The sequence below is a fragment of the Ursus arctos genome, unplaced genomic scaffold, assembly GCF_023065955.2.
Source record: "Ursus arctos isolate Adak ecotype North America unplaced genomic scaffold, UrsArc2.0 scaffold_1, whole genome shotgun sequence".
NCBI lineage: Eukaryota > Metazoa > Chordata > Mammalia > Carnivora > Ursidae > Ursus > Ursus arctos.
In genome coordinates this window covers 87,163,164-87,177,542 of record NW_026622763.1, presented here as the reverse complement: position 1 = coordinate 87,177,542, position 14,379 = coordinate 87,163,164, and the positions used below count along the sequence as shown (strand labels likewise).

At 34.1% G+C, this 14,379-nt stretch overlaps 1 protein-coding gene and 1 pseudogene across 6 annotated transcripts in view; one reads left to right on the top strand and one right to left on the bottom strand.

Moving 5' to 3' along the window:
- The window catches only part of SPAG16 (sperm associated antigen 16), a 913,718-nt gene that overhangs the window by 336,337 nt on the left and 563,002 nt on the right, over positions 1-14,379 (bottom strand). The gene's annotated exons all lie outside the window — the stretch shown is intronic.
- Positions 359-3,520, top strand: LOC113247821 (Y-box-binding protein 1-like; annotated as a pseudogene).

The window sequence follows — 14,379 nt, the reverse complement described above, 5'->3', positions numbered from 1 at the left end:
TCCAAGTTTGTCACTTACTGCTTTTCACAAAATATTAGAACACATTTTAGCCAAGTTCTGCGCTGCTATATAATGACTGCCTTTCCTTCAATTTCCAGACACCTTTCTCATTTTTGTTTGAGACCTGATCAGAAGCACCTTTAACATCCGTATTTCTACCAACAGTCTCTCCAAGGCAATCTAGGCTCTTTCCAGCATGTACCTCATAACTCTTTTGGTCTCTGCTCTTTACCCAGTTCCAAAGCCACTTCAACATTTTAGGTATTTATTGTAGCATCACCTCCTTCTTGGTACCAAAATTTGAATTAGTATGCTAGGGTTGCCCTAACAAAATGTCACAGATTGGGTAGGTTAGACAATGGAAATTCGTTCTCTCACAGTTCAGGAAGCTGTAAGTTCAAGATCAAGGTACTGCAGGATTGATTTCCTCTGAGGCCTCTCTCCTTGGTTTGCAGATGTTCTCATTCTATTCTCACATGATCTTTTTTCTGTGGGTATGCATCCCTGGTGTCTCTATCCAAATTTCCTCTTTTAAAACAACACGGGTTACTTTGGGTTAAGGACCTATTCATAAGACCTTATTTAACCTTAATTACCTCTTTAAAGGCCCTGTCTCTAAACACAGTCACATTCTGAGGTACTGGGGGTTAGGGCTTCAACATATGAATTTGGAGGGATCAGAATCCAGCCTATAATAGGCCTCTTCCCATGCTTCTGCTTAACTCCATAGTTCCTTACTAGGATACTCACCTGTTAGGCTGGTGCCTTCTTATCTCTCCTCATCCCATTAGTCCTTCTATCTCACAGATGAGCTTTACCTCTGGCCCTCTTGTTATTAACTGCTGTCAGGTTTTATATTCAGATATCCAATACATATATCTAGAATTCTGATTTATTGGAATGAGAATGAGGTAAACTATGTGAGATCGAGAGAGAGAGAGAGAGAGAGAGAGAGAGAGAGAGAACCTATACTGTTTAGGGTACTTAATAAGGGTCCCTATCTTTTTCTCTAATTTCATGGATATCAATTACTTAAACAATACAAATTACATCAAGTGTTGGATAAGAATGTGATAACTTGAAGCTTCACTGCTAAGTTTTACCCAAGTTCCTCAAATCAGACCATTTAGATATTGGTGCTGACATAGAAAGAACCAGGATAGTGCTTCTCAAAGTGTTTAGAAAAATTGTGTTAACCAGAACTACTTGGGATACTTGTTAAAAACAAAAACAAAAAAACAAAACAAAACAAAACAAAAACACATTCTTAGAATCTTCAAGGTAAACTTAATTAGAATTTCTTGATATGGGGCCCAGGAGTCTGCATCTAAACCCAACCTTATCAGGTTACTCTTAAATACATGAAGCTAAGGAAATTTAACTAGAATTTTCTTCACCCCTCTTTCTTGGTGACAGAGACAGTCATAATTTCTAAGGAAGACAGCCCTTTCTCTCTTACTAAAAGGAAAAAATACTATAATGCAGTTGGTACAAGTTTTGATAACATGGACTGAAGTATGAAGAAAGGTCAGTTTGTTGATACCCTTCAAGAATAAAAAATTCTATCTGAAATGTATATAAATAAAATCTAACTTTTATAAATTATTTTTCTATCAACTCTATTCTTTAACATAGAACATATCTTAAAGCTGTTTTATATATTTTTCAAATGACGTTTCTATAAAATATATGTTACCAAAGTATATTAAAAAAAATGACTCTTTTTTCTTTTTCCTTGTAATTTGAGGTATGTCATATAGCTTCTCTTAAAAAATTAACTCTATGTAGGTCCAGTCTTGCCCTCATGGGATTTGGCCCTCAGGACTCCCCACGGCTATCTCCAGATTTCTCTCAGTAAATTCACAATGGCTGAGGGGCAGCCTGCCAGTCCCAGCGACCTGGCATGGAGCCCACAGAATGTACAACTGCAAAATCTGGTTTTGAGACATCTCAGAAAAATGATACTATGTGAATGGAAAATACTTATAATCATGTATTTTAAAGGTCATAATTTACGTTAGTATAATATCAACTAGGAATAAGAGTATATCTATAATAATTTATATTTATAACCAGATAGAGATATTTCTACCAGAATGATTAATTTATATATATGATTTTCTCTAGAATGGCACTGTTATTTCTGAAACAAAACTAGAGAGAATGCCACACATCAGAAAGCATAAGAGAGGTTAAAAAATAAAAAGCAGCTTTAGGTTAATCTGGGTAAGGAGGTGAGGCTATCATTCATATAATCCAGATCAAAAAAGCCAAATACTGAAGGAATAGGAGAGATGTTTCTGCTCAAATGATCAAGATCAGGACTACCTTTAATACAACAAAGCTTCATTTAATTTCTTAACTATTCCTTTCTAGTCATTGAGACTAGCGTTTTCAGATTGCTGTAAGTATTTTCACTTTAGAAAATGCCTAAACTGCTAAATTCTCCTTAGATGTTACCAATGGGGAATATGGATAAGTGGTTTGTTTCTTTCTTCAGAGCCATTTAGGAACCCTGAGCAGCCCTACTGCTGCTCACACCCCAGGAGGAGCTGCAGCTGCTGGCCTGTCACCATCACCACAACCGTGAGCAGCGAGGCGGAGACCCAGCAGCCAATTGCACCCTCAGTGCTGCCCTCACCAAGCCCATCATCACCAGCAATCACACAGGGAACAGAGGTCAGGGCAGCCTCACATAGGTGGTACCTGCTGTAATGGGGAAGAAGGTCATTACAACAAAGGTTTTGGTAACAGTAAAATAGTTCAATGTAAGACACGATATGGTTACATCAATATGAATGACACCAAGGATGATGTATTCGTGCACCCAACTGCCATAAAGAAGAATGACCCCAGGAAGTACCTTCACGGTGTAGGAGATGGAGAGACTGTGGAGTTTGATGTTGTTGAAGGAGAAAAGGGTGTGAAGGCAACAAATGTTTCAGGCCCTAGAAGAGTTCCAGTACAAGGCAGTAAATATGCAACAGACCATAACCATTACAGACACTCTCCACAAGGCAGGGGTCCACACAATTCCCAGAAGAATCTCCAGAATAGTGAGAATGGGAAAAAAAGCAGGCTTGGAGAGTGCTCTTGAAGGCCGGGCTTAGCAGCACTGGCCCTACAACAGGGACTCTTCCCACCTTACTCCATGTGGAGACCCTGTGGGCTTGGACCACAGTCTTCCAACCCTGCTGTGCAGGGAGAGGTGATGCCAGGGTGTAGGAGAACAAGGTAGACCAATGAGACAGAATATTCATTGGGATTGTAGGCCATGACTCCACAAGCATCCTCCTTGCCAAAGGCAGCAATAAGCAATAAGCAATGAAGAAGGTAAGGAAAATCAAGATAAGACCCAAGGTCAGCAGCCACCTCAACGTTGGTACCACTGCATATTCAATTACTGACATAGACACCAAGAAAACAAACCACAAGGTGGCAAAGAGACAAAGCAGCCAATCCACCAGCTGAGAATTCATCTGTTCCTGAGGCCTACCATCTGTACTATCATCTAGTTTAGTCATACAGCAAGAAGAAATGAAATTCCAGCAATAAGAAATGAACAAAAGATTCGAGCTGAAGACCTTAAGTGCTTGCTTTTTGCCCATTGACCAGATAAATAGAACTATCTACATTATCTATGCAGCATGGGGTTTTTAAGTATAGACTTTAAGACTTTTTTTTTTTAACTCACTATATTAACAAAGTAAAAACAGGCTGCATTTCTTCATAACTGCCCTCTAACAAAAGTGGATATGAAGGCGCATTTTACTGCTGAGCACTTTGATGGACTGGGATAGATCAATTTAGAGGAGAAACTTAGAAGTCCTGAATCTACATACTCACTGCATAACAGTGAACACTGATTAGTAATGATCAATCTTACTATCTTACTATTGATAATCTTACTAAATAAAAAAGATGACTGGACTCCAGCCAATAATTAATTAATAGATAGATAGGTAGATAGATAGCAAAAGCAAGATAATTAGTTGGCATCAGACTTCTAAAAAACTGAATACAAAATAATGTACCAGTAGAATAGCATTTAAAAATAATCCAAGGAAAGAAAATGTAAATCATGGATTTTATAGTCAGCTAAGTTTCTATTCAAGGATCAGCAGTAAAAAAACATTTTTAAATACTCATGGAATCCAACTAAGAGATGAATTAGGACATTACAGCAATAGGGTTACTGGTGAGCTTTTAATATATTGTAGATTTAACACTAAAAGGTGAGGTGGATGGTGAAATAATAATGTTTTATGATATGTGCTACATAGTACGTGTTGTATGTTCTGACAGAGTAGAAATAATGCAACTAAAAATGACAGGAGAAGGGAGAAGTTATTGTTGTGTAGGCAGTAGTTTGGAGTTAAAAGTATGTCATTAAAACTGCAAACAATGTAGTAACATGATTAAAAAAAGAAAACAGGCAAATAAAAGAATTTTAAAAATAAGTAAAAAGTTAGCCCACAGAAAAAAAATATAGTCCTTCTTAAACACCAAAAGAATTTTTTTAAAAGAGCCCCAAACCATTTCACATAGACTAATATAGCAAATATAACATAATATACATAGTAATTATTACATAAAATGAGAGAGTTGCAATTAAACATTTCATATATCAATAAATGTGAATGAATGACTTAATTCATCTATTAAAAGGAAACGATTTTCAATTTGGCTGAGAAAGCAAAACCCGATTATATTCTGTATGAAAGACACACACGTAAAATACCTGGGAAAAGCTAAATATAAAGAGATGGCCAAAGACAGACCAGGCTTCTAGAAATAATAATAAAGCAAACCAATACTGATACTAAACAAAATAAACTTCAAACTAGACTCTTAAATAAGACAGAGAATTATTGTTTTTAATGCTAAAAGCCTCAGTTCACAGCAAATACCTAACAATTGTGAATATCTACGCACCAAGATAATACAGCAATGCCTTTCTAAGCAAAAACTATAAGAGATGTAAAAAGACATAGAAAGATACATATTAACCTTAGGAAATGTTACTACATCAGAATTAGTGTGAGATAAATGAAGTAGACACAAGGACAGGATATAGAAGTCCTATAGAACCTAACCAGTAAAGTAGATATTATATATACATGGAAATTTACACCCTGAAAAATCATGATTATACCTTCTCAGGCACTCATAGGACAATCATAAAATCTGATCATATACTAAGTCACAAAAAATAAATTTCATAATTAAATATGTTACAAGTAAAATTTAATACATAAAAAGCTAGAAATTATTTAAAATATTAAGATTAAAAGATTATTTTAACTAGAAATAAAAAGTGTTTATTAAGCAATTCTTGAGTGAATGTGGAAATACAAAATAAAATTAAAGAACATATTAAAAAGAATAAAAATGAAAACACTAAGACACATGTACATATATGTATATATATACATACATATAATAAACTGTGAGACACAAAAAAGCAATAAAATAAATATTGCAATTATATAATTGCAACAAAATAAATTATATAGACAATATCAAAGAATATGCCTAAATAAGTTAAATTCTCTGCTTAAAAATCTAGAAATATAAAAAAAGAAACTAAACCAACAGAAAACACAAAGAAGGTAAGTAGAATTTAATTCAGTTCTGACTTTAAGAATGTTAATGTTTCACAGACTCAAAAAAAAAAAAAGAATGAATAAAACAAATAAGGAAGGTTAGAAAATCCTACCATTGAACACAAACAGAAAGAAATAACTCAGTTTCACAGACTCAAAAAAAAAAAATGAATAGAACAAATAAGGAAGGGTAGAAAATCCTACCATTGAACACAAACTGAAAGAAATAACTCAGTTTCACAGACTCAAAAAAAAAAAATGAATAGAACAAATAAGGAAGGGTAGAAAATCCTACCATTGAACACAAACTGAAAGAAATAACTCAGTATATTTCAAATAAATAACATTTGAATAAATAACACCAACTAATGGGAGAGGGGAACATCTAACTCAAATAACTGTTAAACATGGTTAAGTAGTAGTTAGACTATTGGTCTTCAGGCTAAAGACAAAAAGAACTCTAAACAAATACCGAATGCTAATTAGTAGGCTTCCTTAATTTTTTTTTTAATTTAAAGATTTTGTTTATTTTTCTGACAGAGATAGAGACAGCCAGTGCGAGAGGGAGCACAAGCAGGGGGAGTGGGAGAGGAAGAAGCAGGCTTCCAGCTGAGGAGCCTGATGTGGGGCTCAGTCCAAGAATGCCAGGATCACGCCCTGAGCTGAAGGCAGACACTTAATGACTGAGCTACCCAGGTGCTCCAGTAGGCTTCCCTTCTTAGAGACCTGCATTAGTAATAGTGAAACTGTTTTCTGTATGTTATAAGATTGAACATATAAGTAAATATATTATAGATAATTGGGGCTGTGTTTGTCATTGGCAGACCAGAGAGTTTTAGATATGGAAAAGGAGGAAAACAGAATGAATTCTGTCATTGAATTGGAATTAGAGATATCAGTGTGAATCCATATTTTTTAATATAGCTAATTTGCTGTATAATAGATACAGGTGTGTGCGTGTGTGTACGTGTGTGTGTGTGTGTGTGTGTGTGTGTGCATATAATCATCTTTATATTTATTTTTGTTCGGTTTACTGAGAAGAACTAGGAGGAATGATCCCCCACCCCCGTAGTCATGACAACAAGTAGAACTCAGATCTTGATCTCTAATAGCATTCTCCATTAAAAGTAACCAGGGCTTCTAGAAGAAAAGGCTGATTCCAGTGTTACAGCAAGAAAAGTATAAGATGAGCCTGAAATCTCTTGTACTAGAAATGAGGGAGGTGCTCAGAGAATAATATGGACATGTCGAAAGGACACTTTGGCCACCATAGAGGAGCTTTCATTAGCCAAGAATAGAACAATTTGAGTATTAAAATAATGATGTAAAAATACAGCTCCTTGAATAAAAGAGAAATGCATGAATTCACTTCAATATAAATTTTTTAAAAATGAGGGAAGAAGGGAAAATTCTTCCTTTCAGTGGAAACCCAACTGATAAATGAAGAAATGATGGAGTTGGGAAATCATGATCAACAACCGTATTAATAATAATCAATGAAAGTGAGAATTATCAGTGGATGCTAAAATGAGTAAATGAATTTTTTAGGAGACACAGAATATTTACAGTCTCAAAGTAACAAGATAATTATTAATTACAAAGTAAAATAATCAGCTCTATAGTCAAAAGACTTAGCAGAATCCAAATGATCAAAACTAACATCACTAGTAATGACAGAGATCACCATGTGCCTCCTGATAGAATTCCCTGAAAAGATCGTCACTTCTGAGGTCTTCCTGTTCAAGTTTCATAAGCTGAATCTAATCAAGAGGAAATAGCGGACAAACCCAAACCGAGGGACACTCTATGAATAACTGGCTTGTACTGTTCCAAAATGTAAATACTATTGAACATAAAGAAAGAATGAGAAACTATTCCAGATGAAAAGGAACTAAAAATACAACTGAATGAAAACACATGATCCTAAATTTTCTTTGTTATATAAGCATTGGTGCAGTTGGACAAATTTGAATAATGTCTATAGATTAGATATTGCATCAATACCAATTTACTGATGTGGATAATTTCCCTATGGTTATTTAAAAGAATATCCTTGTTTTTAGGTATTACACAATGAACTATTTGTGGGTTAAGGGATATTATGCCTACTGCTAATTGTCAAATGTTTTGGAAAAACATATACATGTGTGTATATTCAGAAAGAGGGAAAGGGTTAAAGCAGATACAGTACAATGTTAACACTTGGGGAACTTGCGTGAAGTGTATATTGTATTATTATTTTAACTTCTCAGGAGGACTGAAATTATGTCTAAATGAATGAATGAATATATGAATGAAAGAACAAATAAAACCTTTCATCACCTTTCATCACTTGCTACCTGCTACCATCTTGTTCCAAGTCTACCAAAGTCTTTTGCCTGGATCATTGTCTCTCTGCCCCCTTTCAGTCTATTCTCAACAGGATAGCCAGTGTAATCCTTTGAAAATATAAATCAGATCATGTCACTGCTCTGCAGATAGCTATACTGAGGACCCTGGCCCTTTTGACACTGTTCTGAAATGACTTGTTCACATATCTTTTTCAACCACTAAACTGTAAATTCCATAAGAAAAGTATTGCATTTTATTATGATTGCCTCAGGTCCCCTTGCCCATACCTACACACCCACCAGAGTACTGACACTCCATAAATGTTTATCTATCTGAAACTCTCTTCGTGGCACAGAAATCTGTTCCCTGTTGATATTTTCTCTGATATCTAAATAAGTAGTACCTTTCTGACTCTTTATATAAAAGAAAAAAGGTGTCCTGTGTCATGGATATTTCTGTTCCTGAGGCTTAGATTACGGCAGAAGCAGGAAAGAAAAGGACCATTGAATATTTGCTCATCCATTGTCTTTATATCTCAACTTTGCCAAATCAGAAACCCTTGTTATACTTTCAAAATATATTAACATAAAAAATTCATATAGACTCAAGGGTTTGATTTTAGTCTTTTCTAAATTCCTCATTTTCTTATAACTTTAGGATTTGATTTTTACCAAGGGCTTACAACATGTGATATCCCTAGACTTCGTCAAACTGTGAATCTAGTTGTGCTTTCCAGATGACTGTGGCACTTTAAATTCTCCCTAGCTTTGCTCTAGATAGTAGAAACACGTAGTCCTCTGGCAAAGTCTCCCTTTTTTTCTCTAAACTGGCCCAGGCTCCAAGCAGCTGTATTCCTGCTTCTCTGTTACTGATACAAGTGATCATTATATCTCCTCAATATGCCCATAAATTTTCAGCTCCCTATTATTCATTCTGCATTTCGAGGCTGCATTCACTTGTAACTATTGACAAAAATGATTAATTATGGAAGTAGAAACAGATTCACCATTTGTAAAATATATGCTAACATTAACAGTGTATTTAGGAGAGGAACATAAAACTCTTGAAGATTCTGTCTTTATAATGCTGGACAAAGTGAGACACATATGGGCCAAGAGGGGTAGATTAAAGCCAAAAAGTCCACTAATTACCCTTGCTTAATTTCTGTGGAATATTCCTGGACCTTTTGCTTTGTCCATCAGACAAGAGCAACGTGATTCAAGGGTTTCCACTTGGCTTGGTATGGGTCTCCCGCTAAATACATCCTGAGACAAATACTTTGAAGGTTATTTACTTGGGATGTGAATTCAGAAAGCACACATAAGGGATGGGAAAAGTGAAACAAAGAAGGGAGAAACCAGTAAAGGGTGTGTTACAGGTGCACTGTGAGCAGCTAGGACTAGGACCCTGAGGTCCCACTAAGGACCCTGTAAGGAACCATATAAAACGTGCTTCACAATTGCTCCACTGGGGGACAGGTATGCTGAACTATTTATCCACTGACTTTCATTTGTCCTAGTAAACTGTGGCATCTAAGAAAAACCCTCAGTGAAGGAACCCTCAGAGAGATGAAGACGGAACCCTTGAGGTAGGAAGTTGATAATGGCCCTGGGAACTGTCCAGCAAGGCTACAGGTGACTACGAGGTTATGGGGGAAGGCATCAATGGCATCTGCTACAGTCTCCTAGCTTTATTTTAGTGGCTGAACCAGTATAAATACATCATGTCTGAACACAGAGCTGTTCAGTGAATACTGGTAAGATCAAATTCACTTGCAAAGTGTAAGTCATTGATAGAAATTTTTGCATTTTTAGTATTGATTTCAGACTTCAAATTCATAACCGTGGCATTAAGAAACCAGCACTTCTTTACATAATACATGTAAAATAATATAAAAAATTGACAAAGGTTATTTGCAATTATATTATTTTATAATTCTAAAATAATAAATAAAAATAATGTGTTATTAATAAATTTTATGTTTTTCTTTTATTTTTCCTTTCTGAGTGACTAATTTGTTTCCTCTTTGAAGGTTTGGATTAGGAGGGAAAGGCTATAGTGAAGTGTGAGTGAGTCTTGTTTGTGGGGTATTTCCACATTTTCCAAGCTCCTGTTCATTTTCTCTTCTCATTCTTTTCCTTTTTGTGTGTATGTATGTAGATATGCATGTGTTTTTTTTTTTTTTAACTACATCTTCGTTCCTGCCATCATTCTCGTCCAAGCTACTGCCATCTGTTGTGTAGGTGGAGTACAATAGCCACACATGATGTTTTTGCATCCACCACTGCTTTTCCCTCTCCATAACCTTTAGACTAATAAAAGGTAAAATCATTTTTTTTGCTCAAAACTCTCTAATAGCTTCCAATTTCACCCTGAGTAGAGACTAAAGTCATCAAAATGACTTACTAGATTATGTAACTTGCCCCCACTCCCTGCCCACCAACACTGCTCTGGCTTCATTTCATATTTTCAAATTGCTGTTCCCCTTACTCATCCACCCAAGTTACTCCCTGCTTGTTCCTCGAAGCCACACTGGACATGCTCCCACCCCAGGGTTTTTGACTTGCATTTTTTCCTCTGGAGTACTACTTCCTCCAGGTATCTACAGGGCTTCCTCCCTATCTTCTTTAGGCCTTTGTTCAAATTGTATCTTAATTGCTTTTGCAATAACTCTTTTCCCCACCAGCCAAATATTTACCTTCTTTCTCTGATTTTTTTCCCCTCTACAACATGTATCATCATCTAACACACTAGTTTTCCTTCTCATTTATTTTTTTATCTGCCTTTCTCCAAAAATCTCCCCCACAGCAGAGATTTTTGTCTGTTTTATTTTTATATTTTAATTACTGCATCTATAGAACTTAGAATAGTGCTTGCTGCACAACAGGCATTTAATACTTATGTGTTGATTGAGCATGTTACATTCAGTAGCAGAGATGTGGGTGTTTATCGATACCTACATACATGATTTTTTTTTAAATAACAAAATTCCTTTTCACATATAATATAGAAATAATAAAATTATCCAGGATACCAGAAAAAGCGATTTCAGTTTCACTGCATCAGAGATATAGATAATTCTTATTGAAGAATACTCTTTAATATATATTAACATTTTATCAATTCACATTAAATCAAAATCTTGGTTTGAGGCACTTAATATGAAATTATAATTGGATATCAAGATATAGGTAGTACCCACAAAGATGCACAAAGAGACTAAAGCACGCAAACACATTAAAAAGTACTAATGGACAACCTAATGCCTATTTGCTAAGCTGGGAATCCTATTCAGACTTTAGCACATCAGGATGTAGCTTTGCATCATGGAATAGTGAGTGACCTACAAGGCAAAGAAGATATTTCCTACATTCCTTACCATTTGCCCACTGACCCCTCGTCCTATGGTCTTTATAAACTAAGGCATTTGATAATGTGATTCAAATCCTATAAGCCAATACAAGACGTACAATATGTGACTTCTGCCTTGGCATTCTATGCCATATTCCTCACAAACTCACCATCATTTTCTACAGTCAGGTACTGTAAACTCCACAGAATAACTGCAGAAAATAAGGGGAAGACATGCCTGGTTCAGTGTAATCTGAGAACTGAAGTACAATCGTGTGCTAGTTTCTTTGATCTCATACCAGCATCCAACCACAGGCAGATGCTACAAATCCCAGAAAACAGCTGGGAGGAAAGTAGGGAAACTAGAGGGTGATATTACAACTAATTATGCATGATACATGCAACTAATATATGTATAATATATAAATATATACATATAATATACATACATGTATAGCATATAAAATATGTAATTATATACAATATACAATTACATATGCTATATATAATACTTAGTTAGCTAAAAGAACACACTTAATCATTAATTGGACCATTAAGAGAATCATCATAAATTCGAAGAAGCACTAATTTCCCAAGATAAAGAAAGAAAAATTTAAATAACTGAAATTTAGCCAAAAGATGAACTACTTTGAATTTAAAACAAAGAAACCAGTTAACCAAACTAAATTTTTAAAAAATTCTATGTCAGATAAATTAAACATCAATTCCAGAATATTTAGAAATAAATGTCAATGGTAACCTGCCTATCAAACATATTTAATAAATACATAAAGCATTTCAATGGTCTTAACAATTATATATTAAAACACTGACAAGAGAATTTTAGCCTATCTAGTTGCTAAAATCAAAGTGACAAGAGTATGGGAAAGTAGGCACACTCATAGAGTGTTGGAGGGAATACATAAGTAGCTATGGTCAACTTTTTATAGAGTCTTGTCAATACAATTTAAATGCTTTCTTATAATGTAGATTACAACACCTATAAAAATGTATCAATGAAATGAGATGATGACTGTGAAAAAAGGCACCTGTGAGGATGTTTTCTGAAGTCTTATTCACAGTACCAAATACTTAAGAAACAATCCAAACATCTATTACTAAAGAGACTGTCCAAGCAAACAGTGATGCACCTATTTAATTAATTAAAATGTATCCATGATACATCAATAATTAGAATGAGAATATATATGTATTTATATTTAGGATATTCAAGATCTATTACGGAGTGAAGACAAATTAACTTATGCATTATTAGGTATAGCACAATGCTACTATGATGACTATAGGAATTTTAATTTAAACAATATCTAAAGCATTTAAAAATCTGAAAGATTATAATAGTAAAATTTTATCAGTTATCTTTAGGGTTGTTTTTAGTATTTTTAAAAAGTCCACATGTTCTATCTTGAACAATATTTTACTTGTATAATAAAGAAAAAAGATTAAAAAGCAAGAACCAGGTGATGGGTATTAAGGAGGGTACGTGTGGTGATGAGCACTAGGTGTTATCCACAACTAATGAATCATTGAACACTACATCAGAAACTAATGATGTACTATATGTTGGCTAATTGAACATAATAATAAAAAATAAATTTAATTTAATTTAATTTTTTTTAAAGCAAGAACTGATTGAACAGTATCATAACCCCTCCTTGAAGTAGACGGAACTTTAACCAGATATCCAAAGTCCAAAAATACCAGCTTTTAGACAGATAGGGATTTGGGAATCAGCAACAACAGACCAAAATGGGCAAAGGCTGAAAGGAAAAAAATGAGAATGAAGCTGATTCCTCTAACAATTCTCAAAGAGATTTCCCTTTTGGAATCAAGCATTTATGTTGTATACTACATAGCTAGGATCTGTTTCACAGCTCTGTTCTCTTTCATTGATTGAGTTGTCAATCTTTCTTCAGTTTTATAGTTCATAGTAATTATTAATTTTAGTTTAATACCTAGTAACCTAGTTTTCCTTATCAATCTTTGTTGCTGTTTTCTCAGTTTTATCAATTGCTTTTCCAGATCTAAGGTTAGAATCACTTTGTCAATTTCCCAAAACACCCAAAGCAAAAATGTTATCAGGATCTTCCTTAGAATTTCATTAAACCTACATATTAGTTTATAAAGAAGTTAAGTGGTATGTTTGTCTCTTTTGATCAAAGAACTTGGCATGTCTTTACACGTATGTCAACATTTATTTACCTCCCATTATTATGCAGTTTTATTCTTATATATTACACAAATTTTTGTTTATAGAGTATTCTTCTTAATTTATGTGGTGAATTTGCATTTTTAACTTTTGTTTTTGTTTTGCCAGCAGAGAGGACACCTACTGACTTTTTTATTTAATTGTGCTGGGCTACCTTTATGACATTTTAATTAGTTCTAAAACTCTGAGTTGGTTCTTGGTTCTTCAGTATTTTCTAAATAGGTTATTGGAAATAATTATCATTTAATCTCTCTGTCTGGATTTTTTCTATGTTATTGAAATAGTAAAATGATAAATAATAGTTAGGAAAAGGCAAAACAGGTCTTAGTATGGTTTGTTAATGACTTTCCAAAGAAGCAGGTTTTAGATCAACAAATTCTTTTTTTTTCTTCCCCCATTAAATTATTTTTTAGTCTTTATTATTTTTTAAGTATTTTAGTTAATTTCATTGTATTTTTCCTAATATTGTAAAGTGACTGTTTATTTTTAGGCTTTCTTAAGCAGTAATAAAATAATTTAATACTATGACTTTCTCCTAAGTATATTTTTGGTTGTTGCTCACAAATTTTATCATAAAGTGAACTCCTTATTGTAATTTTAAGATGCTGTTACTCTTTGACCCATAAGTAATTTAGGAGGAACATACACACATGTTTAAGTATTAAATGTTTTTCTTTGGCTTATAGGCCTTCATAAGTACTATGGTTCATGGGTTTTTTTTCATTGTTGATTTATGCTTTTTTATTACATTCATTCAGTATCTAATAAGTCATCTCTAACCATTTGGTATTATTTGGGTTTTGATGTGTGTATCTTTTAGGATTCATGTACGTAAGCAACAGAAATTTATTTTGCTAACTA